Source organism: Patagioenas fasciata, chromosome 1 (assembly GCF_037038585.1).
Source record: "Patagioenas fasciata isolate bPatFas1 chromosome 1, bPatFas1.hap1, whole genome shotgun sequence".
NCBI lineage: Eukaryota > Metazoa > Chordata > Aves > Columbiformes > Columbidae > Patagioenas > Patagioenas fasciata.
In genome coordinates this window covers 133387886-133415871 of record NC_092520.1, presented here as the reverse complement: position 1 = coordinate 133415871, position 27986 = coordinate 133387886, and positions in this window count along the sequence as shown.

Sequence of the window (27986 nt, the reverse complement as noted above, 5' to 3'; positions counted from 1 at the left end):
ACTAGTGCGGGGCTGCAGGACTGAAATGGAGGAATTGAAATACAAGAACCAGGAAGCAGGAGAGTTTGAGAAAAGGAGAGAGGAAAGCAGAGACATGCAGCCAGATGAGGGGTTAGTGAGAGAGGCTGGGACAGAGAACAGGATGAGAAGGAAATAAGGCAAGGCAAGGCAAGGCAAGGCCAAAGGACATTTCCTTGATTTATATTTTCTACCACATTCATCTGGAGATGGGGAGTAAAGCCATCAGACCTTATGGATTAGGGCCAAACAAAACCCTGACTACTTGAGACACTTAGACTAAGCCTAAAATGCAAAGATCTCTCCAGAAGGACGGTTTTTATACTCTACATCCACAATCTGCACGCAGCAAAAAAGAATAAGCGGTAGATCTACTTAGGCTAAGTCATGGTGGTTTGGTGCAGAGACCATGCATATCATGGGAATATTTCAGCATTTCTGCTCTGGTTTTCAGTTTATTACACCAAGACACCCACCTGATGACATCATTTCAAGAGCAAAAGCAGCAATTTGCAGAATTCAGCTTCTTTGGGGAACTGAGAAATTGCTGAGCTGACACCAAGTCCTGCTGGGTCCCTGTCACCCGCAGAGTGCCCGCATCCTCACCACGGGTCCGGGCATTCTTACAAAGGTTCTATGTCAGCTGGGTGTGGCAGTCGAGCGCCCCGTAGGGGAGGGGGAGCCTGTCAGCCCCGGGCCTGTCACTGCCTGCTGTCCCCCCTGTCAGCAGCGAGGCCTCTGAAAAGTTTCAAAAACATCCCCAGACTTGGGTCCAAAGTGGCCAAAAGTCTCCAAGAGACAAGTTGGGAAGAAGGATATGGAACAGAGGGAGAAAGCGAAGGGAGCAAGACAAAGGGAGGGAAGAGGAAAATCTACTGCCGGGCTGCAGGACTGAAATGGAGGAATTGAAAGACAAGAACCAGAAAGAAGGAGAGTTTGAGAAAAGGAGAGAGGAAAGAAGAGACATGCAGCCAGACGAGGGGTTAGTGAGAGAGGCTGGGACAGAGAACAGGATGAGAAGGAAATAAGGCAAGGCAAGGCAAGGCAAGGCCAAAGGACGTTTCCTTGATTTATATTTTCTACCACATTCATCTGGAGATGGCGAGTAAAGCCATCAGACCTTATGGATTAGGGCCAAACAAAACCCTGACTACTTGAGACACTTAGACTAAGCCTAAAATGCAAAGATCTCTCCAGAAGGACGGTTTTTATACTCTACATCCACAATCTGCACGCAGCAAAAAAGAATAAGCGGTAGATCTACTTAGGCTAAGTCATGGTGGTTTGGTGCAGAGACCATGCATATCATGGGAATATTTCAGCATTTCTGCTCTGGTTTTCAGTTTATTACACCAAGACACCCACCTGATGACATCATTTCAAGAGCAAAAGCAGCAATTTGCAGAATTCAGCTTCTTTGGGGAACTGAGAAATTGCTGAGCTGACACCAAGTCCTGCTGGGTCCCTGTCACCCGCAGAGTGCCCGCATCCTCACCACGGTAGCCGGCATTGTGACAAAGGTTCTATGTCAGCTGGGTGTGGCAGCCGAGCGCCCCCTAGGGGAGGGGCAGTCTGTCAGCCCCGGGTCTGTCACCGTTGCTGTCCCCCCTGTCAGCAGCGAGGCCTCTGAAAAGTTTCAAAAACATCCCCAGACTTGGGTCCAGCGTGGCCAAAACTCTACAAGAGACAAGTTGGGAAGAAGGATATGGAACAGAGGGAGAAAGCGAAGGGAGCAAGACAAAGGGAGGGAAGAGGAAAACTAGTGCCGGGCTGCAGGACTGAAATGGAGGAATTGAAAGACAAGAACCAGGAAGCAGGAGAGTTTGAGAAAAGGAGAGAGGAAAGAAGAGACATGCAGCCAGAGGAGGGGTTAGTGAGAGAGGCTGGAACAGAGAACAGGATTAGAAGGAAATAAGGCAAGACAAGGCAAGGCAAGGCCAAAGGACATTTCCTTGATTTATATTTTCTACCACATTCATCTGGAGACGAGGAGGAAAGCCATCAGACCTGATGGATTAGGCCCAAACAAAAACCCCGGCTACTTGAGACACTTAGACTAAGCTTAAAATGCAAAGATCTCTCCATAAGGATGGTTTTTATCCTGTACTTCCACAATCTGCTGACAGTACAACAGAATAAGCGGCAGATCTACTCAGGCTGAGTCATGGTGGTTTGGTGCAGAGACCATGCATATCATGGGAATATTTCAGCATTTCTATTCTGGTTTTCAGTGTATTACACTAAAACACCCACCTGATGACATCATTTCAAGAGCAAAAGCAGCAATTTGCAGAATTCAGCTTCTTTAGAGAACTGAGAAATTGCTGAGCTGACACCAAGTCCTTCCATGTCCCCTTTACCTGCAGAGTGCCCGCATCCTCACCACGGTAGCGGGCATTCTGACAAAGGTTCTATGTCAGCTGGGTGTGGCAGCCGAGCGCCCCCTAGGGGAGGGGGAGTCTGTCAGCCCCGGACCTGTCACTGTTGCTGTCCCCCCTGTCACCAGCGAGGCCTCTGAAAAGTTCCAAAAACATCCCCAGACTTGGGTCCAGCATGGCCAAAAGTCTCCAAGAGACAAGCTGGTAGGAAGGATATGGAACAGAGGGAGAAAGCGAAGGGAGCTGGACAAAGAAAGGGAAGAGGAAAAACTAGTGTGGGGCTGCAGGACTGAAATGGAGGAATTGAAAGACAAGAACCAGGAAGCAGGAGAGTTTGAGAAAAGGAGAGAGGAAAGCAGAGACATGCAGCCAGATGAGGGGTTAGTGAGAGAGGCTGGGACAGAGAACAGGATGAGAAGGAAATAAGGCAAGGCAAGGCAAGGCAAGGCCAAAGGACATTTCCTTGATTTATATTTTCTACCACATTCATCTGGAGATGGGGAGGAAAGCCATCAGACCTTATGGATTAGGGCCAAACAAAACCCTGACTACTTGAGACACTTAGACTAAGCCTAAAATGCAAAGATCTCTCCAGAAGGACGGTTTTTATACTCTACATCCACAATCTGCACGCAGCAAAAAAGAATAAGCGGTAGATCTACTTAGGCTAAGTCATGGTGGTTTGGTGCAGAGACCATGCATATCATGGGAATATTTCAGCATTTCTGCTCTGGTTTTCAGTTTATTACACCAAGACACCCACCTGATGACATCATTTCAAGAGCAAAAGCAGCAATTTGCAGAATTCAGCTTCTTTGGGGAACTGAGAAATTGCTGAGCTGACACCAAGTCCTGCTGGGTCCCTGTCACCCGCAGAGTGCCCGCATCCTCACCACGGTAGCCGGCATTGTGACAAAGGTTCTATGTCAGCTGGGTGTGGCAGCCGAGCGCCCCCTAGGGGAGGGGCAGTCTGTCAGCCCCGGGTCTGTCACTGTTGCTGTCCCCCCTGTCAGCAGCGAGGCCTCTGAAAAGTTTCAAAAACATCCCCAGACTTGGGTCCAGCGTGGCCAAAACTCTACAAGAGACAAGTTGGGAAGAAGGATATGGAACAGAGGGAGAAAGCGAAGGGAGCAAGACAAAGGGAGGGAAGAGGAAAACTAGTGCCGGGCTGCAGGACTGAAATGGAGGAATTGAAAGACAAGAACCAGGAAGCAGGAGAGTTTGAGAAAAGGAGAGAGGAAAGAAGAGACATGCAGCCAGAGGAGGGGTTAGTGAGAGAGGCTGGAACAGAGAACAGGATTAGAAGAAATAAGGCAAGACAAGGCAAGGCTACGCCAAAGGACCTTTCCCTGATTTATATTTTCTACCACATTCATCTGGAGACGAGGAGGAAAGCCATTAGACCTGATGGATTAGGCCCAAACAAAAACCCCGGCTACTTGAGACACTTAGACTAAGCTTAAAATGCAAAGATCTCTCCATAAGGATGGTTTTTATCCTGTACTTCCACAATCTGCTGACAGTACAAAAGAATAAGCGGTAGATCTACTTAGGCTGAGTCATGGTGGTTTGGTGCAGAGACCATGCATATCATGGGAATATTTCAGCATTTCTGCTCTGGTTTTCAGTTTATTACACCAAGACACCCACCTGATGACATCATTTCAAGAGCAAAAGCAGCAATTTGCAGAATTCAGCTTCTTTGGGGAACTGAGAAATTGCTGAGCTGGCACCAAGTCCTGCTGGGTCCCTGTCACCCGCAGAGTGCCCGCATCCTCACCACGGTAACGGGCATTCTTACAAAGGTTCTATGTCAGCTGGGTGTGGCAGTCGAGCGCCCCCTAGGGGAGGGGGAGCCTGTCAGCCCCGGGCCTGTCACTGCCTGCTGTCCCTCCTGTCAGCAGCGAGGCCTCTGAAAAGTTTCAAAAACATCCCCAGACTTGGGTCCAAAGTGGCCAAAAGTCTCCAAGAGACAAGTTGGGAAGAAGGATATGGAACAGAGGGAGAAAGTGAAGGGAGCAAGACAAAGGGAGGGAAGAGGAAAATCTAGTGCCGGGCTGCAGGACTGAAATGGAGGAATTGAAAGACAAGAGTCAGGAAGCAGGAGAGTTTGAGAAAAGGAGAGAGGAAAGAAGAGACATGCAGCCAGAGGAGGGGTTAGTTAGAGAGGCTGGAACAGAGAACAGGATTAGAAGGAAATAAGACAAGACAAGGCAAGGCAAGGCCAAAGGACATTTCCTTGATTTATATTTTCTACCACATTCATCTGGAGACGAGGAGGAAAGCCATCAGACCTGATGGATTAGGCCCAAACAAAAACCCCGGCTACTTGAGACACTTAGACTAAGCTTAAAATGCAAAGATCTCTCCATAAGGATGGTTTTTATCCTGTACTTCCACAATCTGCTGACAGTACAACAGAATAAGCGGCAGATCTACTCAGGCTGAGTCATGGTGGTTTGGTGCAGAGACCATGCATATCATGGGAATATTTCAGCATTTCTATTCTGGTTTTCAGTGTATTACACTAAAACACCCACCTGATGACATCATTTCAAGAGCAAAAGCAGCAATTTGCAGAATTCAGCTTCTTTGGGGAACTGAGAAATTGCTGAGCTGACACCAAGTCCTTCCATGTCCCCTTTACCTGCAGAGTGCCCGCATCCTCACCACGGTAGCGGGCATTCTGACAAAGGTTCTATGTCAGCTGGGTGTGGCAGCCGAGCGCCCCCTAGGGGAGGGGGAGTCTGTCAGCCCCGGACCTGTCACTGTTGCTGTCCCCCCTGTCACCAGCGAGGCCTCTGAAAAGTTCCAAAAACATCCCCAGACTTGGGTCCAGCATGGCCAACAGTCTCCAAGAGACAAGTCGGGAAGAAGGATATAGAACAGAGGGAGAAAGCGAAGGGAGCAGACCAAAGGGAGGGAAGAGGAAAACTAGTGCCGGGCCGCAGGACTGAAATGGAGGAATTTAAAGACAAGAACCAGGAAGCAGGAGAGTTTGAGAAAAGGAGAGAGGAAAGCAGAGACATGCAGCCAGACGAGGGGTTAGTGAGAGAGGCTGGGACAGAGAACAGGATGAGAAGGAAATAAGGCAAGGCAAGGAAAGACTAGGCCAAAGGACGTTTCCTTGCTTTATATTTTCTACCACATTCATCTTGAAACGAGGAAGAAAGCCATCAGACCTTATGGATTAGGCCCAAACAAAAACCCCGGCTACTTGAGACACTTAGACTAAGCCTAAAACGCAACGATCTCTCCAGAAGGATGTTTTTCATGCTGTACTTCTACAATCTGCTGGCAGTACAGAAGAATAAGCGGCAGATCTACTCAGGCTGAGTCATGGTGCTTTGGTGCAGAGATCATGCATATCATGGGAATATTTCAGCATGTCTGCTCTGGTTTTCAGTTTATTACACCAAGACACCCACCTGATGACATCATTTCAAGAGCAAAAGCAGCAATTTGCAGAATTCAGCTTCTTTGGGGAACTGAGAAATTGCTGAGCTGACACCAAGTCCTGCTGGGTCCCTGTCACCCGCAGAGTGCCCGCATCCTCACCACGGTAACGGGCATTCTTACAAAGGTTGTATGTCAGCTGGGTGTGGCAGTCGAGCACCCCCTAGGGGAGGGGGAGCCTGTCAGCCCCGGGCCTGTCACTGCCTGCTGTCCCTCCTGTCAGCAGCGAGGCCTCTGAAAAGTTTCAAAAACATCCCCAGACTTGGGTCCGAAGTGGCCAAAAGTCTCCAAGAGACAAGCTGGGAAGAAGGATATGGAACAGAGGGAGAAAGCGAAGGGAGCTGGACAAAGAAAGGGAAGAGGAAAAACTAGTGCGGGGCTGCAGGACTGAAATGGAGGAATTGAAATACAAGAACCAGGAAGCAGGAGAGTTTGAGAAAAGGAGAGAGGAAAGCAGAGACATGCAGCCAGATGAGGGGTTAGTGAGAGAGGCTGGGACAGAGAACAGGATGAGAAGGAAATAAGGCAAGGCAAGGCAAGGCAAGGCCAAAGGACATTTCCTTGATTTATATTTTCTACCACATTCATCTGGAGATGGGGAGTAAAGCCATCAGACCTTATGGATTAGGGCCAAACAAAACCCTGACTACTTGAGACACTTAGACTAAGCCTAAAATGCAAAGATCTCTCCAGAAGGACGGTTTTTATACTCTACATCCACAATCTGCACGCAGCAAAAAAGAATAAGCGGTAGATCTACTTAGGCTAAGTCATGGTGGTTTGGTGCAGAGACCATGCATATCATGGGAATATTTCAGCATTTCTGCTCTGGTTTTCAGTTTATTACACCAAGACACCCACCTGATGACATCATTTCAAGAGCAAAAGCAGCAATTTGCAGAATTCAGCTTCTTTGGGGAACTGAGAAATTGCTGAGCTGACACCAAGTCCTGCTGGGTCCCTGTCACCCGCAGAGTGCCCGCATCCTCACCACGGGTCCGGGCATTCTTACAAAGGTTCTATGTCAGCTGGGTGTGGCAGTCGAGCGCCCCGTAGGGGAGGGGGAGCCTGTCAGCCCCGGGCCTGTCACTGCCTGCTGTCCCCCCTGTCAGCAGCGAGGCCTCTGAAAAGTTTCAAAAACATCCCCAGACTTGGGTCCGAAGTGGCCAAAAGTCTCCAAGAGACAAGTTGGGAAGAAGGATATGGAACAGAGGGAGAAAGCGAAGGGAGCAAGACAAAGGGAGGGAAGAGGAAAATCTAGTGCCGGGCTGCAGGACTGAAATGGAGGAATTGAAAGACAAGAACCAGAAAGAAGGAGAGTTTGAGAAAAGGAGAGAGGAAAGAAGAGACATGCAGCCAGACGAGGGGTTAGTGAGAGAGGCTGGGACAGAGAACAGGATGAGAAGGAAATAAGGCAAGGCAAGGCAAGGCAAGGCCAAAGGACGTTTCCTTGATTTATATTTTCTACCACATTCATCTGGAGATGGCGAGTAAAGCCATCAGACCTTATGGATTAGGGCCAAACAAAACCCTGACTACTTGAGACACTTAGACTAAGCCTAAAATGCAAAGATCTCTCCAGAAGGACGGTTTTTATACTCTACATCCACAATCTGCACGCAGCAAAAAAGAATAAGCGGTAGATCTACTTAGGCTAAGTCATGGTGGTTTGGTGCAGAGACCATGCATATCATGGGAATATTTCAGCATTTCTGCTCTGGTTTTCAGTTTATTACACCAAGACACCCACCTGATGACATCATTTCAAGAGCAAAAGCAGCAATTTGCAGAATTCAGCTTCTTTGGGGAACTGAGAAATTGCTGAGCTGACACCAAGTCCTGCTGGGTCCCTGTCACCCGCAGAGTGCCCGCATCCTCACCACGGTAGCGGGCATTGTGACAAAGGTTCTATGTCAGCTGGGTGTGGCAGTCGAGCGCCCCGTAGGGGAGGGGGAGCCTGTCAGCCCCGGGCCTGTCACTGCCTGCTGTCCCCCCTGTCAGCAGCGAGGCCTCTGAAAAGTTTCAAAAACATCCCCAGACTTGGGTCCAGCGTGGCCAAAAGTCTCCAAGAGACAAGTTGGGAAGAAGGATATGGAACAGAGGGAGAAAGCGAAGGGAGCAAGACAAAGGGAGGGAAGAGGAAAATCTAGTGCCGGGCTGCAGGACTGAAATGGAGGAATTGAAAGACAAGAACCAGGAAGCAGGAGAGTTTGAGAAAAGGAGAGAGGAAAGAAGAGACATGCAGCCAGAGGAGGGGTTAGTGAGAGAGGCTGGGACAGAGAACAGGATGAGAAGGAAATAAGGCAAGGCAAGGCAAGGCAAGGCCAAAGGACGTTTCCTTGATTTATATTTTCTACCACATTCATCTGGAGATGGGGAGTAAAGCCATCAGACCTTATTGATTAGGGCCAAACAAAACCCTGACTACTTGAGACACTTAGACTAAGCCTAAAATGCAAAGATCTCTCCAGAAGGATGGTTTTTATACTCTACATCCACAATCTGCAGGCAGCAAAAAAGAATAAGCGGTAGATCTACTTAGGCTAAGTCATGGTGGTTTGGTGCAGAGACCATGCATATCATGGGAATATTTCAGCATTTCTGCTCTGGTTTTCAGTTTATTACACCAAGACACCCACCTGATGACATCATTTCAAGAGCAAAAGCAGCAATTTGCAGAATTCAGCTTCTTTGGGGAACTGAGAAATTGCTGAGCTGACACCAAGTCCTGCTGGGTCCCTGTAACCCGCAGAGTGCCCGCATCCTCACCACGGTAGCGGGCATTGTGACAAAGGTTCTATGTCAGCTGGGTGTGGCAGTCGAGGGCCCCGTAGGGGAGGGGGAGCCTGTCAGCCCCGGGCCTGTCACTGCCTGCTGTCCCCCCTGTCAGCAGCGAGGCCTCTGAAAAGTTTCAAAAACATCCCCAGACTTGGGTCCAAAGTGGCCAAAAGTCTCCAAGAGACAAGTTGGGAAGAAGGATATGGAACAGAGGGAGAAAGCGAAGGGAGCAAGACAAAGAAAGGGAAGAGAAAAATCTAGTGCCGGGCTACAGGACTGAAATGGAGGAATTGAAAGACAAGAGTCAGGAAGCAGGAGAGTTTGAGAAAAGGAGAGAGGAAAGAAGAGACATGCAGCCAGAGGAGGGGTTAGTGAGAGAGGCTGGAACAGAGAACAGGATTAGAAGGAAATAAGGCAAGGCAAGGCAAGACTAGGCCAAAGGACGTTTCCTTGCTTTATATTTTCTACCACATTCATCTTGAGACGAGGAAGAAAGCCATCAGACCTTATGGATTAGGCCCAAACAAAACCCTGACTACTTGAGACACTTAGACTAAGCCTAAAACGCAACGATCTCTCCAGAAGGATGTTTTTCATGCTGTACTTCTACAATCTGCTGTCAGTACAGAACAATAAGTGGCAGATCTACTTAGGCTGAGTCATGGTGGTTTGGTGCAGAGACCATGCATATCATGGGAATATTTCAGCATTTCTGCTCTGGTTTTCAGTTTATTACACCAAGACACCCACCTGATGACATCATTTCAAGAGCAAAAGCAGCAATTTGCAGAATTCAGCTTCTTTGGGGAACTGAGAAATTGCTGAGCTGACACCAAGTCCTGCTGGGTCCCTGTCACCCGCAGAGTGCCTGCATCCTCACCACGGTAGCAGGCATTGTGACAAAGGTTCTATGTCAGCTGGGTGTGGCAGCCGAGCGCCCCCTAGGGGAGGGGCAGTCTGTCAGCCCCGGGTCTGTCACTGTTGCTGTCCCCCCTGTCAGCAGCGAGGCCTCTGAAAAGTTTCAAAAACATCCGCAGACTTGGGTCCAGCGTGGCCAAAAGTCTACAAGAGACAAGTTGGGAAGAAGGATATGGAACAGAGGGAGAAAGCGAAGGGAGCAGACCAAAGGGAGGGAAGAGGAAAACTAGTGCCGGGCTGCAGGACTGAAATGGAGGAATTGAAAGACAAGAACCAGGAAGCAGGAGAGTTTGAGAAAAGGAGAGAGGAAAGAAGAGACATGCAGCCAGAGGAGGGGTTAGTGAGAGAGGCTGGAACAGAGAACAGGATTAGAAGGAAATAAGGCAAGACAAGGCAAGGCTACGCCAAAGGACCTTTCCCTGATTTATATTTTCTACCACATTCATCTGGAGACGAGGAGGAAAGCCATCAGACCTGACGGATTAGGCCCAAACAAAAACCCCGGCTACTTGAGACACTTAGACTAAGCCTAAAACGCAACGATCTCTCCAGAAGGATGTTTTTCATGCTGTACTTCTACAATCTGCTGGCAGTACAGAAGAATAAGCGGCAGATCTACTCAGGCTGAGTCATGGTGCTTTGGTGCAGAGATCATGCATATCATGGGAATATTTCAGCATGTCTGCTCTGGTTTTCAGTTTATTACACCAAGACACCCACCTGATGACATCATTTCAAGAGCAAAAGCAGCAATTTGCAGAATTCAGCTTCTTTGGGGAACTGAGAAATTGCTGAGCTGACACCAAGTCCTGCTGGGTCCCTGTCACCCGCAGAGTGCCCGCATCCTCACCACGGTAACGGGCATTCTTACAAAGGTTGTATGTCAGCTGGGTGTGGCAGTCGAGCACCCCCTAGGGGAGGGGGAGCCTGTCAGCCCCGGGCCTGTCACTGCCTGCTGTCCCTCCTGTCAGCAGCGAGGCCTCTGAAAAGTTTCAAAACCATCCCCAGACTTGGGTCCACAGAGGCCAAAAGTCTCCAAGAGACAAGCTGGGAAGAAGGATATGGAACAGAGGGAGAAAGCGAAGGGAGCTGGACAAAGAAAGGGAAGAGGAAAAACTAGTGCGGGGCTGCAGGACTGAAATGGAGGAATTGAAAGACAAGAACCAGGAAGCAGGAGAGTTTGAGAAAAGGAGAGAGGAAAGCAGAGACATGCAGCCAGATGAGGGGTTAGTGAGAGAGGCTGGGACAGAGAACAGGATGAGAAGGAAATAAGGCAAGGCAAGGCAAGGCAAGGCCAAAGGACATTTCCTTGATTTATATTTTCTACCACATTCATCTGGAGACGAGGAGGAAAGCCATCAGACCTGATGGATTAGGGCCAAACAAAAACCCCGGCTACTTGAGACACTTAGACTAAGCTTAAAATGCAAAGATCTCTCCATAAGGATGGTTTTTATCCTGTACTTCCACAATCTGCTGACAGTACAAAAGAATAAGTGGCAGATCTACTCAGGCTGAGTCATGGTGGTTTGGTGCAGAGACCATGCATATCATGGGAATATTTCAGCATCTCTATTCTGGTTTTCAGTGTATTACACTAAAACACCCACCTGATGACATCATTTCAAGAGCAAAAGCAGCAGTTTGCAGAATTCAGCTTCTTTAGGGAACTGAGAAATTGCTGAGCTGACACCAAGTCCTTCCATGTCCCCTTTACCTGCAGAGTGCCCGCATCCTCACCACGGTAGCGGGCATTCTGACAAAGGTTCTATGTCAGCTGGGTGTGGCAGCCGAGCGCCCCCTAGGAAAGGGGGAGTCTGTCAGCCCCGGACCTGTCACTGTTGCTGTCCCCCCTGTCACCAGCGAGGCCTCTGAAAAGTTCCAAAAACATCCCCAGACTTGGGTCCAGCATGGCCAAAAGTCTCCAAGAGACAAGTCGGGAAGAAGGATATAGAACAGAGGGAGAAAGCGAAGGGAGCAGACCAAAGGCAGGGAAGAGGAAAACTAGTGCCGGGCTGCAGGACTGAAATGGAGGAATTGAAAGACAAGAACCAGGAAGCAGGAGAGATTGAGAAAAGGAGAGAGGAAAGCAGAGACATGCAGCCAGACGAGGGGTTAGTGAGAGAGGCTGGGACAGAGAACAGGATGAGAAGGAAATAAGGCAAGGCAAGGAAAGACTAGGCCAAAGGACGTTTCCTTGCGTTATATTTTCTACCACATTCATCTTGAAACGAGGAAGAAAGCCATCAGACCTTATGGATTAGGCCCAAACAAAAACCCCGGCTACTTGAGACACTTAGACTAAGCCTAAAACGCAACGATCTCTCCAGAAGGATGTTTTTCATGCTGTACTTCTACAATCTGCTCGCAGTACAGAAGAATAAGCGGCAGATCTACTCAGGCTGAGTCATGGTGCTTTGGTGCAGAGATCATGCATATCATGGGAATATTTCAGCATTTCTGCTCTGGTTTTCAGTTTATTACACCAAGACACCCACCTGATGACATCATTTCAAGAGCAAAAGCAGCAATTTGCAGAATTCAGCTTCTTTGGGGAACTGAGAAATTGCTGAGCTGACACAAAGTCCTGCTGGGTCCCTGTCACCCGCAGAGTGCCCGCATCCTCACCACGGTAGCGGGCATTGTGACAAAGGTTCTATGTCAGCTGGGTGTGGCAGTCGAGCGCCCCGTAGGGGAGGGGGAGCCTGTCAGCCCCGGGCCTGTCACTGCCTGCTGTCCCCCCTGTCAGCAGCGAGGCCTCTGAAAAGTTTCAAAAACATCCCCAGACTTGGGTCCAAAGTGGCCAAAAGTCTCCAAGAGACAAGTTGGGAAGAAGGATATGGAACAGAGGGAGAAAGCGAAGGGAGCAAGACAAAGGGAGGGAAGAGGAAAATCTAGTGCCGGGCTGCAGGACTGAAATGGAGGAATTGAAAGACAAGAACCAGGAAGCAGGAGAGTTTGAGAAAAGGAGAGAGGAAAGAAGAGACATGCAGCCAGACGAGGGGTTAGTGAGAGAGGCTGGGACAGAGAACAGGATGAGAAGGAAATAAGGCAAGGCAAGGCAAGGCAAGGCCAAAGGACGTTTCCTTGATTTATATTTTCTACCACATTCATCTGGAGATGGGGAGTAAAGCCATCAGACCTTATGGATTAGGGCCAAACAAAACCCTGACTACTTGAGACACTTAGACTAAGCCTAAAACGCAAAGATCTCTCCAGAAGGACGGTTTTTATACTCTACATCCACAATCTGCAGGCAGCAAAAAAGAATAAGCGGTAGATCTACTTAGGCTAAGTCATGGTGGTTTGGTGCAGAGACCATGCATATCATGGGAATATTTCAGCATTTCTGCTCTGGTTTTCAGTTTATTACACCAAGACACCCACCTGATGACATCATTTCAAGAGCAAAAGCAGCAATTTGCAGAATTCAGCTTCTTTGGGGAACTGAGAAATTGCTGAGCTGACACCAAGTCCTGCTGGGTCCCTGTCACCCGCAGAGTGCCTGCATCCTCACCACGGTAGCGGGCATTGTGACAAAGGTTCTATGTCAGCTGGGTGTGGCAGTTGAGCGCCCCGTAGGGGAGGGGGAGCCTGTCAGCCCCGGGCCTGTCACTGTTGCTGTCCCCCCTGTCAGCAGCGAGGCCTCTGAAAAGCTTCAAAAACATCCCCGGACTTGGGTCCAGCGTGGCCAAAAGTCTACAAGAGACAAGTTGGGAAGAAGGATATGGAACAGAGGGAGAAAGCGAAGGGAGCAGACCAAAGGGAGGGAAGAGGAAAACTAGTGCCGGGCTGCAGGACTGAAATGGAGGAATTGAAAGACAAGAGTCAGGAAGCAGGAGAGTTTGAGAAAAGGAGAGAGGAAAGAAGAGACATGCAGCCAGACGAGGGGTTAGTGAGAGAGGCTGGAACAGAGAACAGGATTAGAAGGAAATAAGGCAAGACAAGGCAAGGCTACGCCAAAGGACCTTTCCCTGATTTATATTTTCTACCACATTCATCTGGAGACGAGGAAGAAAGCCATCAGACCTGATGGATTAGGCCCATACAAAAACCCCGGCTACTTGAGACACTTAGACTAAGCCTAAAACGCAACGATCTCTCCAGAAGGATGTTTTTCATGCTATACTTCTACAATCTGCTGTCAGTACAGAACAATAAGTGGCAGATCTACTTAGGCTGAGTCATGGTGGTTTGGTGCAGAGACCATGCATATCATGGGAATATTTCAGCATTTCTATTCTGGTTTTCAGTTTATTACACCAAGACACCCACCTGATGACATCATTTCAAGAGCAAAAGCAGCAATTTGCAGAATTCAGCTTCTTTGGGGAACTGAGAAATTGCTGAGCTGACACCAAGTCCTGCTGGGTCCCTGTCACCCGCAGAGTGCCCGCATCCTCACCATGGTAGCAGGCATTGTGACAAAGGTTCTATGTCAGCTGGGTGTGGCAGCCGAGCGCCCCCTAGGGGAGGGGGAGCCTGTCAGCCCCGGGCCTGACACTGCCTGCTGTCCCTCCTGTCAGCAGCGAGGCCTCTGAAAAGTTTCAAAAACATCCCCAGACTTGGGTCCAAAGTGGCCAAAAGTCTCCAAGAGACAAGTTGGGAAGAAGGATATGGAACAGAGGGAGAAAGCGAAGGGAGCTGGACAAAAAAAGGGAAGAGGAAAAACTAGTGCGGGGCTGCAGGACTGAAATGGAGGAATTGAAAGACAAGAACCAGGAAGCAGGAGAGTTTGAGAAAAGGAGAGAGGAAAGAAGAGACATGCAGCCAGAGCAGGGGTTAGTGAGAGAGGCTGGGACAGAGAACAGGATGAGAAGGAAATAAGGCAAGGCAAGGCAAGGCAAGGCCAAAGAACGTTTTCTTGATTTATATTTTCTACCACATTCATCTTGAAATGAGGAAGAAAGCCATCAGACCTTATGGATTAGGCCCAAATAAAAACCCCGGCTACTTGAGACACTTAGACTAAGCCTAAAACGCAACGATCTCTCCAGAAGGATGTTTTTCATACTGTACTTCTACAATCTGCTGGCAGTACAGAAGAATAAGCGGCAGATCTACTTAGGCTGAGTCATGGTGCTTTGGTGCAGAGATCATGCATATCATGGGAATATTTCAGCATTTCTGCTCTGGTTTTCAGTTTATTACACCAAGACACCCACCTGATGACATCATTTCAAGAGCAAAAGCAACAGTTTGCAGAATTCAGCTTCTTTAGGGAACTGAGAAATTGCTGAGCTGACACCAAGTCCTGCCATGTCCCCTTTACCTGCAGAGTGCCCGCATCCTCACCACGGTAGCGGGCATTCTGACAAAGGTTCTATGTCAGCTGGGTGTGGCAGCCGAGCGCCTCCTAGGGGAGGGGGAGTCTGTCAGCCCCGGGCCTGTCACTGTTGCTGTCCCCCCTGTCAGCAGCGAGGCCTCTGAAAAGTTCCAAAAACATCCCCAGACTTGGGTCCAGCATGGCCAAAAGTCTCCAAGAGACAAGTCGGGAAGAAGGATATAGAACAGAGGGAGAAAGCGAAGGGAGCAGACCAAAGGGAGGGAAGAGGAAAACTAGTGCCGAGCTGCAGGACTGAAATGGAGGAATTGAAAGACAAGAGTCAGGAAGCAGGAGAGTTTGAGAAAAGGAGAGAGGAAAGAAGAGACATGCAGCCAGACGAGGGGTTAGTGAGAGAGGCTGGGACAGAGAACAGGATGAGAAGGAAATAAGGCAAGGCAAGGCAAGGCAAGGCCAAAGGACGTTTCCTTGATTTATATTTTCTACCACATTCATCTGGAGATGGGGAGGAAAGCCATCAGACCTTATGGATTAGGGCCAAACAAAACCCTGACTACTTGAGACACTTAGACTAAGCCTAAAATGCAAAGATCTCTCCAGAAGGACGGTTTTTATACTCTACATCCACAAGCTGCAGGCAGCAAAAAAGAATAAGCGGTAGATCTACTTAGGCTGAGTCATGGTAGTTTGGTGCAGAGACCATGCATATCATGGGAATATTTCAGCATTTCTGCTCTGGTTTTCAGTTTATTACACCAAGACACCCACCTGATGACATCATTTCAAGAGCAAAAGCAGCAATTTGCAGAATTCAGCTTCTTTGGGGAACTGAGAAATTGCTGAGCTGGCACCAAGTCCTGCTGGGTCCCTGTCACCCGCAGAGTGCCCGCATCCTCACCACGGTCCGGGCATTCTTACAAAGGTTCTATGTCAGCTGGGTGTGGCAGTCGAGCGCCCCGTAGGGGAGGGGCAGTCTGTCAGCCCCGGGTCTGTCACTGTTGCTGTCCCCCCTGTCAGCAGCGAGGACTCTGAAAAGTTTCAAAAACATCGCCACACTTGGGTCCAGCGTGGCCAAAAGTCTACAAGAGACTGAGTGGCTGAGTCATTAGGTGGGTGTTTTAGCGTAATAAACTGAAAACCAGAGCAGACATGCTGAAATATTCCCATGATATGCATGATCTCTGCACCAAAGCACCATGACTCAGCCTGAGTAGATCTGCCGCTTATTCTTCTGTACTGCCAGCAGATTGTAGAAGTACAGCATGAAAAACATCCTTCTGGAGAGATCGTTGCGTTTTAGGCTTAGTCTAAGTGTCTCAAGTAGCCGGGGTTTTTGTTTGGGCCTAATCCATAAGGTCTGATGGCTTTCTTCCTCGTTTCAAGATGAATGTGGTAGAAAATATAAAGCAAGGAAACGTCCTTTGGCCTAGTCTTTCCTTGCCTTGCCTTATTTCCTTCTCATCCTGTTCTCTGTCCCAGCCTCTCTCACTAACCCCTGCTCTGGCTGCATGTCTCTGCTTTCCTCTCTCCTTTTCTCAATCTCTCCTGCTTCCTGGTTCTTGTCTTTCAATTCCTCCATTTCAGTCCTGCAGCCCGGCACTAGTTTTCCTCTTCCCTCCCTTTGGTCTGCTCCCTTCGCTTTCTCCCTCTGTTCTATATCCTTCTTCCCGACTTGTCTCTTGGAGACTTTCGGCCACGCTGGACCCAAGTCCGGGGATGTTTTTGAAACTTTTCAGAGGCCTCGCTGGTGACAGGGGGGACAGCAACAGTGACAGGCCCGGGGCAGACAGGCTCCCCCTCCCCTACGGGGCGCTCGACTGCCACACCCAGCTGACATAGAACCTTTGTAAGAATGCCCGGACCCGTGGTGAGGATGCGGGCACTCTGCGGGTGACAGGGACCCAGCAGGACTTGGTGCCAGCTCAGCAATTTCTCAGTTCCCCAAAGAAGCTGAATTCTGCAAATTGCTGCTTTTGCTCTTGAAATGATGTCATCAGGTGGGTGTCTTGGTGTAATAAACTGAAAACCAGAGCAGAAATGCTGAAATATTCCCATGATATGCATGGTCTCTGCACCAAACTACCATGACTCAGCCTAAGTAGATCTACCGCTTATTCTTTTTTGCTGCCTGCAGATTGTGGATGTAGAGTATAAAAACCGTCCTTCTGGAGAGATCTTTGCATTTTAGGCTTAGTCTAAGTGTCTCAAGTAGCCGGGTTTTTGTTTGGGCCTAATCCATCAGGTCTGATGGCTTTCCTCCTCGTCTCCAGATGAATGTGGTAGAAAATATAAATCAGGGAAACGTCCTTTGGCGTAGCCTTGCCTTGTCTTGCCTTATTTCCTTCTCATCCTGTTCTCTGTCCCAGCCTCTCGCACTAACCCCTCCTCTGGCTGCATGTCTCTTCTTTCCTCTCTCCTTTTCTCAAACTCTCCTGCTTCCTGGTTCTTGTCTTTCAATTCCTCCATTTCAGTCCTGCAGCCCGGCACTAGTTTTCCTCTTCCCTCCCTTTGGTCTGCTCCCTTCGCTTTCTCCCTCTGTTCTATATCCTTCTTCCCGACTTGTCTCTTGGAGACTTTTGGCCATGCTGGACCCAAGTCTGGGGATGTTTTTGGAACTTTTCAGAGGCCTCGCTGGTGACAGGGGGGACAGCAACAGTGACAGGCCCGGGGCTGACAGACTCCCCCTCCCCTAGGGGGCACTCGGCTGCCACACCCAGCTGACATAGAACCTTTGTCAGAATGCCCGCTACCGTGGTGAGGATGCGGGCACTCTGCAGGTAAAGGGGACATGGAAGGACTTGGTGTCAGCTCAGCAATTTCTCAGTTCCCTAAAGAAGCTGAATTCTGCAAACTGCTGCTTTTGCTCTTGGAATGATGTCATCAGGTGGGTGTTTTAGTGTAATACACTGAAAACCAGAATAGAAATGTTGAAATATTCCCATGATATGCATGGTCTCTGCACCAAACCACCATGACTCAGCCTGAGTAGATCTGCCGCTTATTCTTTTGTACTGTCAGCAGATTGTGGAAGTACAGGATAAAAACCATCCTTATGGAGAGATCTTTGCATTTTAAGCTTAGTCTAAGTGTCTCAAGTAGCCGGGGTTTTTGTTTGGGCCTAATCCATCAGGTCTGATGGCTTTCCTCCTCGTCTCCAGATGAATGTGGTAGAAAATATAAATCAGGGAAAGGTCCTTTGGCGTAGCCTTGCCTTGTCTTGCCTTATTTCCTTCTAATCCTGTTCTCTGTTCCAGCCTCTCTCACTAACCCCTCCTCTGGCTGCATGTCTCTTCTTTCCTCTCTCCTTTTCTCAAACTCTCCTGCTTCCTGACTCTTGTCTTTCAATTCCTCCATTTCAGTCCTGCAGCCCGGCACTAGATTTTCCTCTTCCCTCCCTTTGTCTTGCTCCCTTCGCTTTCTCCCTCTGTTCCATATCCTTCTTCCCAACTTGTCTCTTGGAGACTTTTGGCCACTTTGGACCCTGGTCTGGGGATGTTTTTGAAACTTTTCAGAGGCCTCGCTGGTGACAGGGGGGACAGCAACAGTGACAGGCCCGGGGCTGACAGGCTCCCCCTCCCCTACGGGGCGCTCGACTGCCACACCCAGCTGACATAGAACCTTTGTCACAATGCCCGCTACCGTGGTGAGGATGCGGGCACTCTGCAGGTAAAGGGGACATGGAAGGACTTGGTGTCAGCTCAGCAATTTCTCAGTTCCCTAAAGAAGCTGAATTCTGCAAACTGCTGCTTTTGCTCTTGAAATGATGTCATCAGGTGGGTGTTTTAGTGTAATACACTGAAAACCAGAATAGAAATGCTGAAATATTCCCATGATATGCATGGTCTCTGCACCAAACCACCATGACTCAGCCTGAGTAGATCTGCCGCTTATTCTTTTGTACTGTCAGCAGATTGTGGAAGTACAGGATAAAAACCATCCTTATGGAGAGATCTTTGCATTTTAAGCTTAGTCTAAGTGTCTCAAGTAGCCGGGGTTTTTGTTTGGGCCTAATCCATCAGGTCTGATGGCTTTCCTCCTCGTCTCCAGATGAATGTGGTAGAAAATATAAATCAGGGAAAGGTCCTTTGGCGTAGCCTTGCCTTGTCTTGCCTTATTTCCTTCTAATCCTGTTCTCTGTTCCAGCCTCTCTCACTAACCCCTCCTCTGGCTGCATGTCTCTTCTTTCCTCTCTCCTTTTCTCAAACTCTCCTGCTTCCTGACTCTTGTCTTTCAATTCCTCCATTTCAGTCCTGCAGCCCGGCACTAGTTTTCCCCTTCCCTCCCTTTGGTCTGCTCCCTTCGCTTTCTCCCTCTGTTCCATATCCTTCTTCCCAACTTGTCTCTTGGAGACTTTTGGCCACTTTGGACCCAAGTCTGGGGATGTTTTTGAAACTTTTCAGAGGCCTCGCTGCTGACAGAGGGGACAGCAACAGTGACAGACCCGGGGCTGACAGACTGCCCCTCCCCTAGGGGGCGCTCGGCTGCCACACCCAGCTGACATAGAACCTTTGTCACAATGCCTGCTACCGTGGTGAGGATGCTGGCACTCTGCGGGTGACAGGGACCCAGCAAGACTTGGTGTCAGCTCAGCAATTTCTCAGTTCCCCAAAGAAGCTGAATTCTGCAAACTGCTGCTTTTGCTCTTGAAATGATGTCATCAGGTGGGTGTCTTGGTGTAATAAACTGAAAACCAGAGCAGACATGCTGAAATATTCCCATGATATGCATGATCTCTGCACCAAAGCACCATGACTCAGCCTAAGTAGATCTGCCGCTTATTCTTCTGTACTGCCAGCAGATTGTAGAAGTACAGTATGAAAAACATCCTTCTGGAGAGATCGTTGCGTTTTAGGCTTAGTCTAAGTGTCTCAAGTAGTCAGGGTTTTGTTTGGCCCTAATCCATAAGGTCTGATGGCTTTACTCCCCATCTCCAGATGAATGTGGTAGAAAATATAAATCAAGGAAACGTCCTTTGGCCTTGCCTTGCCTTGCCTTGCCTTATTTCCTTCTCATCCTGTTCTCTGTCCCAGCCTCTCTCACTAACCCCTCCTCTGGCTGCATGTCTCTTCTTTCCTCTCTCCTTTTCTCAAACTCTCCTGCTTCCTGGTTCTTGTCTTTCAATTCCTCCATTTCAGTCCTGCAGCCCGGCACTAGATTTTCCTCTTCCCTCCCTTTGTCTTGCTCCCTTCGCTTTCTCCCTCTGTTCCATATCCTTCTTCCCAACTTGTCTCTTGGAGACTTTTGGCCACGCTGGACCCAAGTCTGGGGATGTTTTGGAAACTTTTCAGAGGCCTCGCTGCTGACAGGAGGGACAGCAGGCAGTGACAGGCCCGGGGCTGACAGGCTCCCCCTCCCCTAGGGGGTGCTCGACTGCCACACCCAGCTGACATACAACCTTTGTAAGAATGCCCATTACCGTGGTGAGGATGCGGGCACTCTGCGGGTGACAGGGACCCAGCAGGACTTGGTGTCAGCTCAGCAATTTCTCAGTTCCCCAAAGAAGCTGAATTCTGCAAATTGCTGCTTTTGCTCTTGAAATGATGTCATCAGGTGGGTGTCTTGGTGTAATAAACTGAAAACCAGAGCAGAAATGCTGAAATATTCCCATGATATGCATGGTCTCTGCACCAAACCACCATGACTCAGCCTAAGTAGACCTGCCTCTTATTTTTCTGTACTGACAGCAGATTGTAGAAGTACAGCATGAAAAACATCCTTCTGGAGAGATCGTTGCGTTTTAGGCTTAGTCTAAGTGTCTCAAGTAGCCGGGGTTTTTGTTTGGGCCTAATCCATAAGGTCTGATGGCTTTCTTCCTCGTCTCAAGATGAATGTGGTAGAAAATATAAAGCAAGGAAACGTCCTTTGGCCTAGTCTTGCCTTGCCTTGCCTTGCCTTATTTCCTTCTCATCCTGTTCTCTCTCCCAGCCTCTCTCACTAACCCCTCGTCTGGCTGCATGTCTCTGCTTTCCTCTCTCTTTTTCTCAATCTCTCCTGCTTCCTGGTTCTTGTCTTTCAATTCCTCCATTTCAGTCCTGCAGGCCCGCACTAGTTTTCCTCTTCCCTCCCTTTGGTCTGCTCCCTTCGCTTTCTCCCTCTGTTCCATATCCTTCTTCCCAACTTGTCTCTTGGAGACTTTTGGCCACGCTGGACCCTGGTCTGGGGATGTTTTTGAAACTTTTCAGAGGCCTCGCTGGTGACAGGGGGGACAGCAACAGTGACAGGCCCGGGGCTGACAGGCTCCCCCTCCCCTAGGGGGCGCTTGACTGCCACACCCAGCTGACATAGAACCTGTGTCAGAAAGCCCGCTACCGTGGTGAGGATGCGGGCACTCTGCAGGTAAAGGGGACATGGCAGGACTTGGTGTCAGCTCAGCAATTTCTCAGTTCCCCAAAGAAGCTGAATTCTGCAAACTGCTGCTTTTGCTTTTGAAATGATGTCATCAGGTGGGTGTTTTTGTGTAATACACTGAAAACCAGAGCAGACATGCTGAAATATTCCCATGATATGCATGGTCTCTGCACCAAACCACCATGACTCAGCCTGAGTAGATCTGCCGCTTATTCTTTAGTACTGTCAGCAGATTGTGGAAGTACAGGATAAAAACCATCCTTATAGAGAGATCTTTGCATTTTAAGCTTAGTCTAAGTGTCTCAAGTAGCCGGGGTTTTTGTTTGTACCTAATCCATAAGGTCTGATGGCTTTCCTCCTCGTCTCAAGATGAATGTAGTAGAAAATATAAATCAAGGAAACGTCCTTTGGCCTTGCCTTGCCTTGCCTTGCCTTGCCTTATTTCCTTCTCATCCTGTTCTCTGTCCCAGCCTCTCTCACTAACCCCTCGTCTGGCTGCATGTCTCTTCTTTCCTCTCTCCTTTTCTCAAACTCTCCTGCTTCCTGACTCTTGTCTTTCAATTCCTCCATTTCAGTCCTGCAGCCCGGCACTAGCTTTTTCTCTTCCCTTTCTTTGTCTTGCTCCCTTCGCTTTCTCCCTCTGTTCCATATCCTTCTTCCCAACTTGTCTCTTGGAGACTTTTGGCCACTTTGGACCCAAGTCTGGGGATGTTTTTGAAACTTTTCAGAGGCCTCGCTGCTGACAGGGGGGACAGCAGGCAGTGACAGGCCCGGGGCTGACAGGCTCCCCCTCCCCTACGGGGCGCTCGACTGCCACACTCAGCTGACATAGAACCTTTGTAAGAATGCCCGCTACCGTGGTGAGGATGCGGGCACTCTGCGGGTGACAGGGACCCAGCAGGACTTGGTGTCAGCTCAGCAATTTCTCAGTTCCCCAAAGAAGCTGAATTCTGCAAATTGCTGCTTTTGCTCTTGAAATGATGTCATCAGGTGGGTGTCTTGGTGTAATAAACTGAAAACCAGAGCAGAAATGCTGAAATATTCCCATGATATGCATGGTCTCTGCACCAAACCACCATGACTTAGCCTAAGTAGATCTACCGCTTATTCTTTTTTGCTGCGTGCAGATTGTGGATGTAGAGTATAAAAACCGTCCTTCTGGAGAGATCTTTGCATTTTAGGCTTAGTCTAAGTGTCTCAAGTAGTCAGGGTTTTGTTTGGCCCTAATCCATAAGGTCTGATGGCTTTACTCCCCATCTCCAGATGAATGTGGTAGAAAATATAAATCAAGGAAATGTCCTTTGGCCTTGCCTTGCCTTGCCTTGCCTTGCCTTATTTCCTTCTCATCCTGTTCTCTGTCCCAGCCTCTCTCACTAACCTCTCGTCTGGCTGCATGTCTCTGCTTTCCTCTCTCCTTTTCTCAAACTCTCCTGCTTCCTGGTTCTTGTCTTTCAATTCCTCCATTTCAGTCCTGCAGCCCCGCACTAGTTTTTCCTCTTCCCTTTCTTTGTCCAGCTCCCTTCGCTTTCTCCCTCTGTTCCATATCCTTCTTCCCAGCTTGTCTCTTGGAGACTTTTGGCCACTTTGGACCCAAGTCTAGGGATGTTTTTGAAACTTTTCAGAGGCCTCGCTGCTGACAGGAGGGACAGCAGGCAGTGACAGGCCCGGGGCTGACAGGCTCCCCCTCCCCTAGGGGGTGCTCGACTGCCACACCCAGCTGACATACAACCTTTGTAAGAATGCCCGTTACCGTGGTGAGGATGCGGGCACTCTGCGGGTGACAGGGACCCAGCAGGACTTGGTGTCAGCTCAGCAATTTCTCAGTTCCCTAAAGAAGCTGAATTCTGCAAACTGCTGCTTTTGCTCTTGAAATGATGTCATCAGGTGGGTGTTTTAGTGTAATACACTGAAAACCAGAATAGAAATGCTGAAATATTCCCATGATATGCATGATCTCTGCACCAAACCACCATGACTCAGCCTGAGTAGATCTGCCGCTTATTCTTTTGTACTGTCAGCAGATTGTGGAAGTACAGGATAAAAACCATCCTTATGGAGAGATCTTTGCATTTTAAGCTTAGTCTAAGTGTCTCAAGTAGCCGGGGTTTTTGTTTGGGCCTAATCCATCAGGTCTGATGGCTTTCCTCCTCGTCTCCAGATGAATGTGGTAGAAAATATAAATCAGGGAAAGGTCCTTTGGCGTAGCCTTGCCTTGTCTTGCCTTATTTCCTTCTCATACTGTTCTCTGTTCCAGCCTCTCTCACTAACCCCTCCTCTGGCTGCATGTCTCTTCTTTCCTCTCTCCTTTTCTCAAACTCTCCTGCTTCCTGACTCTTGTCTTTCAATTCCTCCATTTCAGTCCTGCAGCCCGGCACTAGATTTTCCTCTTCCCTCCGTTTGTCTTGCTCCCTTCGCTTTCTCCCTCTGTTCCATATCCTTCTTCCCAACTTGTCTCTTGGAGACTTTTGGCCACTTTGGACCCAAGTCTGGGGATGTTTTTGAAACTTTTCAGAGGCCTCGCTGGTGACAGGGGGGACAGCAACAGTGACAGGCCCGGGGCTGACAGGCTCCCCCTCCCCTACGGGGCGCTCGACTGCCACACCCAGCTGACATAGAACCTTTGTAAGAATGCCCGGACCCGTGGTGAGGATGCGGGCACTCTGCGGGTGACAGGGACCCAGCAGGACTTGGTGCCAGCTCAGCAATTTCTCAGTTCCCCAAAGAAGCTGAATTCTGCAAATTGCTGCTTTTGCTCTTGAAATGATGTCATCAGGTGGGTGTCTTGCTGTAATAAACTGAAAACCAGAGCAGAAATGCTGAAATATTCCCATGATATGCATGGTCTCTGCACCAAACTACCATGACAAAGCCTAAATAAATCTACCGCTTATTCTTTTTTGCTGCCTGCAGATTGTGGATGTAGAGTATAAAAACCGTCCTTCTGGAGAGATCTTTGCATTTTAGGCTTAGTCTAAGTGTCTCAAGTAGTCAGGGTTTTGCTTGGCCCTAATCCATAAGGTCTGATGGCTTTACTCCCCATCTCCAGATGAATGTGGTAGAAAATATAAATCAAGGAAACGTCCTTTGGCCTTGCCTTGCCTTGCCTTGCCTTATTTCCTTCTCATCCTGTTCTCTGTCCCAGCCTCTCTCACTAACCCCTCCTCTGGCTGCATGTCTCTTCTTTCCTCTCTCCTTTTCTCAAACTCTCCTGCTTCCTGGTTCTTGTCTTTCAATTCCTCCATTTCAGTCCTGCAGCCCGGCACTAGATTTTCCTCTTCCCTCCCTTTGTCTTGCTCCCTTCGCTTTCTCCCTCTGTTCCATATCCTTCTTCCCAACTTGTCTCTTGGAGACTTTTGGCCACTTGGGACCCAAGTCTGGGGATGTTTTTTAAACTTTTCAGAGGCCTCGCTGCTGACAGGGGGGACAGCAGGCAGTGACAGGCCCGGGGCTGACAGGCTCCCCCTCCCCTACGGGGCGCTCGACTGCCACACCCAGCTGACATAGAACCTTTGTCACAATGCCCGCTACCGTGGTGAGGATGCGGGCACTCTGCGGGTGACAGGGACCCAGCAGGACTTGGTGTCAGCTCAGCAATTTCTCAGTTCCCCAAAGAAGCTGAATTCTGCAAATTGCTGCTTTTGCTCTTGAAATGATGTCATCAGGTGGGTGTCTTGGTGTAATAAAGTGAAAACCAGAGCAGAAATGCTGAAATATTCCCATGATATGCATGGTCTCTGCACCAAACCACCATGACTTAGCCTAAGTAGATCTACCGCTTATTCTTTTTTGCTGCCTGCAGATTGTGGATGTAGAGTATAAAAACCGTCCTTCTGGAGAGATCTTTGCATTTTAGGCTTAGTCTAAGTGTCTCAAGTAGTCAGGGTTTTGTTTGGCCCTAATCCATAAGGTCTGATGGCTTTACTCCCCATCTCCAGATGAATGTGGTAGAAAATATAAATCAAGGAAATGTCCTTTGGCCTTGCCTTGCCTTGCCTTGCCTTATTTCCTTCTCATCCTGTTCTCTGTCCCAGCCTCTCTCACTAACCCCTCGTCTGGCTGCATGTCTCTGCTTTCCTCTCTCCTTTTCTCAAACTCTCCTGCTTCCTGGTTCTTGTCTTTCAATTCCTCCATTTCAGTCCTGCAGCCCCGCACTAGTTTTTCCTCTTCCCTTTCTTTGTCCAGCTCCCTTCGCTTTCTCCCTCTGTTCCATATCCTTCTTCCCAGCTTGTCTCTTGGAGACGTTTGGCCACTTTGGACCCAAGTCTGGGGATGTTTTTGAAACTTTTCAGAGGCCTCGCTGCTGACAGGAGGGACAGCAGGCAGTGACAGGCCCGGGGCTGACAGGCTCCCCCTCCCCTAGGGGGTGCTCGACTGCCACACCCAGCTGACATACAACCTTTGTCACAATGCCCGTTACCGTGGTGAGGATGCGGGCACTCTGCGGGTGACAGGGACCCAGCAGGACTTGGTGTCAGCTCAGCAATTTCTCAGTTCCCCAAAGAAGCTGAATTCTGCAAATTGCTGGTTTTGCTCTTGAAATGATGTCATCAGGTGGGTGTCTTGGTGTAATAAACTGAAAACCAGAGCAGACATGCTGAAATATTCCCATGATATGCATGATCCCTGCACCAAAGCACCATGACTCAGCCTGAGTAGATCTGCCGCTTATTGCTTGTGCACACACACGATTCCTCAGCGAAAACCATGCAGAAACCTTTCCACGAGCACCCAGGGATGTGCACCCAGCACCACGTGCACGCACACGCAGCTAGAGAAAAGCACCTACCTTTTCACACACTGATGCCTAAGCAAACGCGTGGCCACACACACGCACACATGCGCAAGCGCGCCTACTCCCATCTATTGAGGGAAAGACGGACGAGCAACGTCCTGACAGGCTTGAGGGGAAAAACGTCCGTTGACGGTTGGCGCACTGCACGCCCGCCTACGGGGCTGCAGGGGAATCCACATTTGGAAGGTACCTGAAGATGTGTGCCTGTTCTTGGAGCTCCGCTAGTAGGGTAGCAAAGACACTCGTAGGCAGTACTGAATGCTGCTCCGTGCTACTTCTCCTCCGCTGGCAAATGCTTCACAGTCGCCCTAGGAAAGACGTTTAACAATCGATCTCCAAGAGGAACGAAACCCATGATGCCATAAGGCGAAAGAATAGCAGGGCATCTCTTCACAAGCTTGTCCCTGATGTATAGCTGAGGGCAAACACTTGTGTGCTTGTGGGAGAGCCTGTGTCTTTCCTGGAAGCGTTTGGGAGTTTTGCTCAGACGCGTGTTTCCTCAAGTTCAAGAATCAAGATCTAGGATACCTGCAGACAGGTGCCTGTTTGTGTGGAGACAGTCTGTTTGAAACTGTGTTCCTCAGCGCCCGCTCTTTCTCCCCGTCGCTCCACACGCCTGGGAGTCCCTTTCTTTCTCTCCACAAGCACGTGTGTTGACTTCGTCGCACATGTGCATCTGCACAAGCGTTGAGCTCAGCAGAGTGTGTCTCTTGACACTTGATGTGCGTTGGCTGTGTCTGCGTGCTCCAGTGAAGAGAGAAACGGGAAATCATCTTGGTAGAGGCAACAAAGCAAAAGCGAGGCAGGATTGACATCTGCTCAACAGAGACGGATTCCCTGCGCTGACACAGTTCACAGTTACACGAGAAGCAATCTGAGCGGTCCATCGACCGGAGACGTGTTTCCCAGGAGGTCGTTTAGCGAGTGAACAGCGGTGTGCGCGACTTTCAGGAGTGTGCCTGGAAAGTGCCAGAATCACCAGAGCATCTGTGCAAAAGCTGCTGCCTCTGTGACCGCATTGAGGCACGTTCCCGTGTCTGCGAGTATACAGACGGCTCTTTCGCGTTCACTCCGAGGGAAACGGTCCGCTATTGCTTCTGTGCGTACAGACGCGATTCGCTTGTCTCTTGCGAACACAGGGAACTCTGTGCATCCAAATCTACAGGCTAAGGACGCGTCTGCATATGTTTTGGTGAACAATCGAGTGTGCGTGTTCTGACAGCTGCCTCTATGCAGACGTCTCCACAGAGCCACTTCTGAATGCCCCGCAGCCCAGGACTGAATGGATACACTAACAAGTGCACCGGTGTGAGCAACCACATATGCAGAAGGACGTCTTTCATCTCACAGAAGCGCGAACGTCTTGGCGTTCAAGCACATGGCAGAAACAAGGTGTGAACAGGTGCGCTGCTGCTATTTTCTCCGTTCGGCATGCTTCGTTGTAGCTCTCTTGCCGGTCGCCGGCTTAGCGGCTTGCTTTGCGCGACTAGGTCTGGGGAGAGAAGGAGATAGCGCCGGAAACCTTGCCTTTTGCCTTCTTCAGCACTGGAACCTGGTTGCTGCGCCTTCTCTTTGTCCATGTGCACACACACGATTCCTCAGCGAAAACCATGCAGAAACCTTTCCACGAGCACCCAGGGATGTGCACCCAGCACCACGTGCACGCACACGCAGCTAGAGAAAAGCACCTACCTTTTCACACACTGATGCCTAAGCAAACGCGTGGCCACACACACGCACACATCCGCAAGCGCGCCTACTCCCATCTATTGAGGGAAAGACGGACGAGCAACGTCCTGACAGGCTTGAGGGGAAAAACGTCCGTTGATGGTTGGCGTACTGCACGCCCGCCTACGGGGCTGCAGGGGAATCCACATTTGGAAGGTACCTGAAGATGTGTGCCTGTTCTTGGAGCTCCGCTAGTAGGGTAGCAAAGACACTCGTAGGCAGTACTGAATGCTGCTCCGTGCTACTTCTCCTCCGCTGGCAAATGCTTCACAGTCGCCCTAGGAAA